Source organism: Tupaia chinensis, unplaced genomic scaffold, assembly GCF_000334495.1.
Source record: "Tupaia chinensis unplaced genomic scaffold, TupChi_1.0 Scaffold143824_1, whole genome shotgun sequence".
In the NCBI taxonomy this organism is placed as follows: Eukaryota; Metazoa; Chordata; class Mammalia; order Scandentia; family Tupaiidae; genus Tupaia; species Tupaia belangeri.
In genome coordinates this window covers 28,535-34,923 of record NW_006203674.1, presented here as the reverse complement: position 1 = coordinate 34,923, position 6,389 = coordinate 28,535, and positions in this window count along the sequence as shown.

Genomic DNA, 6,389 nt, shown 5'->3' with positions numbered 1-6,389 from the left:
TCCTCTCCAAGTCATATCATAGCCGAATTGGTAAAATTCAGCCTGTGCTCACCAGCAAGAGAGATGATGAGAGAGAGAGAGAGAGAGAGAGGGAGGGAGGGAGGGAGGGAGGGAGGGAAAGAAAAGAAGTAGAGAGAGGAAGGACACTTAGAAAAAGATATATGCAAAAGGTTCTGGGAGAACAACACTGTAGGTATGGAAGCAGCTGTTGGAACAAGCCTTAGAGTTATCTATTTATGTTTTATTTTGGCAGATGCCAGAGACAGAGAGTATGGGAAAGCAAGAAAGCACCCCCAATGGGGCATGGTCATGCCACAATCAGTTCTCCATCTCTCCTGCATTTTGGAATTTGGGGCATACATGCACACACGCCTGGCATATTTTTCCAAACCACAGGGTCCAATACTCAAACCACACAGATCCAGCCACCTTAATTATCAGACAACAGACAGGCCCAGAATGATCATTTTCACAAATGAATCCTCTCCTTTGAATGAATTGGGTTTTTTTTAAATAATTAAACTGCCCTAATAAAATTTTTCAAATGTAAGTGTTGACAATTGTAATTTTATTTCTACATGGTAAATCAAGTACCATCTTCAAACACTTGCATTAAATTTTAAATAGGCATAAAAACATTCAGTATTTAATTTTGAAGGAGAGAGATCTTGTAACACAGAAACAACAAAAATTTCATGTAGGAACATAATTGTTGGGAAAATTGCATAATTAGCCTAAATCAAAAGGACTTGTCATTTTTTAAAATTGTCATTAACAAAGAACAAACTAAGAGTAAACTAATATATCAGAAGGATGTTCAGGAAATCAAACACTCTTCAGAGTTTATCGTTTAAATTTTAGTCCTCATACCACAACTAAAATTTTAATGTTCTATTTTTGTTTCATCTGATCATGCACATTTTATTTTATTTTACAAAGATTATAAAGACAAGGCTGCTAAACTTAGGCATTGCGGTAAACGCACACACCACAAACTGTTCAGTACTATTTCATTCTTGGAAGTTATTAGATTCATTTTGCTTTTTTTGAGAGAGATTTTTGCTATAGCGCACATGCACTTGCCAGCGAGACAGAAAATGAGAAAAATCACTCCCTAGGGAAGATTGCCACACCTCAGTCCCTTCTCCCTCATCCTCTTCTTGAGATCTTGCGCATGCATGCGCCCCCACATTAGTTTTAAGCCTTCGGGTCTGGGGTTCAAATAAATGGCATTTGACTCAGTGGGAGTCCAGCAAGGTAACCATTATGCCATTTGCTGGTCCCCCATTTTGCTTTTTATAAAAGCAGTAAGAAATTTCCATTTAACTTTAGAATACACTTCGATTACTAAACATTGTAAATAGGAAGAGATCTTTTAATTCTGTACTGATATCCAAATGGCTTTTTTTTAGTGTACTTTTTTTCCATGATAGTGAGAGAACAGAAATGAGGAGATGGGTACCCGCAATAGAGTTCTCACGCCATGATCCACCCCCAATTCCAGCATCAGCCAGGCAGGACATGGGCACACACACATGCACCTGACATGTATAAGGCTCAGGAGGCAAACCAAGGACCTTCCCATATGGATTGAGTTGTGTTATCACTGCACCTCTAACTTCTTATTTCTATTCTAAAGGAAAAAGATAGAGACTACAACTTTGCAGTAATAAAATTAATTATTTTGGGACCAGCAGTTAGCGTAACGGCTATGTCGCTGGACTCCCACGTAGTGGACCGTGGTTCGAGTTCCGGACCCGGTGGCTTAAACTCACGCCAGGTGCATGTGCGTGTGTGCCCAAGATCCCAAGAGGAGAACGGAGGAGAAGGGATTGCAGCATGGCCATCCCCTCTGGGAGGTGATTTCTCGCTTTCTGTCTCTGTCTGTCTGGCGAGCTCAAGTGCCCTATAGCAAAAACCTCTCCAAAAAAAAAAAAAAAATTATTTTCACCTTTTGAGGAGGGAAAATCTAAATAGTTGTTTCCAAAATAAAACATTTCATATGGGGGGGGGGAGGTAATATGTGGCCCTCAGACATTCAAAAGCATGAGTTAAGGAGTTCAGGTGACAGAAAGACCTCCATTCAAATTCTGACACCACCCGTCACTGTGTGACCTTGGGCTGATAACGAAACCTGTCTAAGTTGCTTTCTCCACACTTATGAAAAAATGACAACCACATCATAAATTCTTGGTAAATGACAACTATTTTATTATATTTGCTTCTCCCACTGAAAATACATTTTGGAAGATATTTTAAAATGTTTCATTTATTTTAATAGATAGAAACTATTCTTTCTCGTTTTTTGGCTATTCTTAAAATTCCCCCAGGCCTACTAATAGAGAATATGACATTTTGCAACTCAAAAGCTGCTATCCTTCTCATTCCTTCTTTCTGAATTATGTTTCCAACAAGGCAAGCTCAGTGAGAACCAGAACTAGATGTATGTCAATAAAGTTTTCAGCACTGAGCTTCTCTCCTTGACCTGCTTAAGTGGCTTTGTTGTTTTTTTATTTATTTATTTACATTATTTGGCTTTAAGGACTCTGCTCAAAAAAACAATCATTTATTTCTTAAAAAAATAATCTGGGGACCAGCATTTGGCGTAATGGTTATGTCGCTGGACTCCCACGTAGTCAACTGCAGTTCGAGTCCTGGACCTGGTGGCTTAAACTCACGCCAGGTGCATGTGTGTGTGTGTCCAAGATCCCAAGAGGAGAATGGAGGAGAAGGGATTGCGGCGTGGCCATCCTTCCCTGGGGGGTAACTTCTCACTTTCTGTCTCTTTGTCTCTCTCTGTCCATCTGGCGAGCACACGTGCCCTATAGCAAAAACCTCTCCCTCCCCCCCAAAAAAAAATCGGAAGGCTTGGGTGAATGATAACCAATTGTTGATTAAAACATATTTTGGGGGGAGAAGCAGTAGATGGCATAGTGATTACATCACTTTACTCACATGGAGTCAACCCTGTTTCGAGTCCTGCACCCAGCAGCTTAAAATTCACACTAGGCACCTGTGCATGCATGCCCAAAATCCCGAGAGGATAATGGAGGAGAAGGGATTGTGACGTGGCCATCCCCCCCACCCCGGGGGGGTGATTTCTTGCTTTTTGTCTCTCTGTCTCTCTCTGTTTCTCTGGTGACCAATAGCAAAAATTGTTTTAAAAAAAATTGTTTTAGCTCACAATAGCCAAAGGGCAGAAACAGCCCAAATGGTCATTCACATAAACGAAGTAGTGCATACATACAATGGAATACGATTTGGCCAATAATAAGTGAAGTTCTGATACATGTTACAATATGGATGATCCTTGAAAACATAAAGCTGGGCACGCTCCATGGCGTAGTGGTTAAGGGAGTCAGATCCCACATGACAGACCATGTAACTTAAATCCCAGCCCTGGTGGCTTGATAAACACGCCAGACACATGCACATGTGTGCCCAAGTCCTGACAGGATAGAGAAAGGGAGGAAACGGGATTGCTGTATGACCACACCCAATGAAGGGGTTCTTCCTCCTTCTCTCTTTGTCTCTCTGTCTCTCCATCTGTCTCTGAAAAGCACACGTACCCTCTGGTAAATTTAATAAAAAAGAAAAATATTATTTTAAGTGAATCAGATCAGATATAAAAAGAAAAATATTGCCTTATTTTATTTTTATGAAAGAACTTGAAGTGGCAACTTCATAGACAAAGTAGAGTAAAGGTTATCAGAGGCTGTGGAAGGAGGAAATGAGATGTCATTGCTTAATGGGTGTGATAGTTGTTTGGGGTGATGGAAAAGTTTTAGAAATACAGTAAGAGTTGTAGAACTCCACAAATGTACTAAATGCTACTGAAGTGTACACCTTAAAATGGTAAAAAAAAAAAAATTGGCCAATTTAAGGTTATATATATTTGACTATGATAACAACATTTAAGTTAATTATTTCTTTCATGAGCGAGAGAGAGAGGAGAGAGAGACAGTGTCCCCCACAGGGTCCTAAGATTGCAATCTGTCTCCTATGTCAGCCAACCCCAGATCACAGGCATCAGCACTCAGTATACTCCAGATGGTCTCGGAATACAAACCCAAAACCTCTCCATGTGGATCCGTCTATAGAGCATCATATTTTACCACTGTGACACCGTCTGGCTCCTTCGTGTAATTATTTCATTATGAATGGAAATTTAACAATTTAATTCAAAACTCACAGGCCATAAAATTTGGGAGAAGACCCACCTTCTTAATATTAGATCATCAGAAAATTCATGACATATTTTTTTTCTGTTTTTCTATGCAAAACTGTCACGACTTTTCTGACGACTCAATATATGAACCAGAAGATTTCAGTCTGACTGGTGCTTCTCCAGCAAGTTTACTTCACATTTAGGTTTAATGTCAGTTCTTTCTGTATTCATGTAAGGCTTCATACAATCACACTCAAAATCATAGTTACATTTTTCTCCAAACTTAAAAAAAATGTGTTTTTTAATCTTGTTTTGAGTTTTGAAAAAAATAGTTAAAGACAAACATTTGCTTAATAGCTATGAAAGAAATTAGGGAAAAAATCATTCACCTGGAACTTCATATACTATACAAAAATAATTTTTAGATGAATGAAACAGTTAAATGTCAAAACAAAATTATAACATTTTTGAAAACATATGACCAAATAGTTCATTTGTTTCGGGTAAAGAATGCATACATTTCGAAACAGTAAAAGAAACCAAGAAAATATGGTTAACTCTCACCCTTTTACCTATGCATGTAGCACACAAACACATACACACACATGCACACACACGCATACACACGTGCACATGCACACACGCATACACAGACATATACAAACTTGCTATTATTTTATCAGAAGCAAAGTTAACTTATTGGGATGTTTTAGTCAACTTATTTATCTATGTACAAGCATATGCACATGTATGTAAAAGAGACAGAGAGAAATGCCCTCGACATGGTCTCGTCATTCCCCGGCCCTCCAGGTAGTCATGCTCTTAGACTCACACGCACTCAGGGGGTTCAGGTTAACTGAGGATCCAAACCCACAGTTGGCCATGGGACTTCCAGCATTGGTTCAGCATACTGCCACCTATGGCACCGAGGCGGGTCTTTTTCTACATGACTATAACACAATACCATATACTGAGTAATTTATAAAGAAAAGAAAGCTTATTTGGTTCATAGTTCTGGAGACTGGGAAGTCTATAAGCATGGTGACAGCTTCTGGTGGGTTGGGTTTTTTTTTAATTGCCAGAGGGCATATACACTTGCCAAAGACAGACAAACAGAGAGAATGAGAAGGAGAAAGTACACCCTCCCCCCACAGGGCATAGTCCTGCCACAGTTCTGTTCCCTCCATTTCCTAGCAGGGTTTGGTGCACCTGCATTTGCACCAGGTTTGTTTTTCAAGCTGCCAGGGCCAGAATTGGAACCATGGTTCAGCTATGTGGGATCTAACCCCCTTAACCATGAGGCCAGCCTGGGAAAGGCTTTTATACTATTAATACATCATAACATAAAGGAGTATGTTCAAAAGGGGGAAGTAGGGCGGAAGGGGGCAGCGCAGACTCACTTCGCAACAACTGCTCTGCGTCCTGCTCATTTCCGCCTTCCACCCTTCTACTATGGGCTAACTCATCAATACTAGTACCATATTCTTAGCCTTCCCAGACTCCAAAACCGTGAGCCACATAAACTTCTGTTCTTTATAAATTACCCAGTCTCAGGTATATAACAGAAAACGGACTAAGACATAGGGAAAACATTTACAAAAAGTAGCAATAGACTTCAGTTTTAAGCTAGACAAGCTGATGCTAAAGATCACATAGAAAAATAAATATGTAAGAATTAATCAAAATTCTGAAAAAGAAGACTGATGGAGTGCATGTGGAGAAAACTAGTCTCATAATAATTAGATTTTTAATGCATGGATAGACACTTAAGTATAAAGTTCAAAAATAGACCCAATACAACAGGAGAGTTTAGAATATGGTAATGACACCAGTTATATAAGTAGGGTATCTTAATCCATTTATCCTACTATAATAGAATACCTACTACTGGGCAATTTATAACAGATATTTAGTGTCTTACAGTTACAGAAGCTGGGAAGTCTAAGATCAAGACACCAGCAAGTTTGCCATTTCATAACAACATTCTGTTCTTCTAACATGGGGCCTTCACACACAACCCCTGGAAGAAGTGAAGGCTATATTCTCACATGGCAGAAGATAGAAAGGCCAAGAGAGAGCTCATTCCAAAAGCTCTTTTATTAAGACATTAAATTCACCCTATGACAGTGGAACCCCCCCATGGTCTAATTACCTCTTAAAGTTCCCACCTACCAATATGTTGCCAATTAAATTTCAACATGAATTTTGGAGGGTACAAACA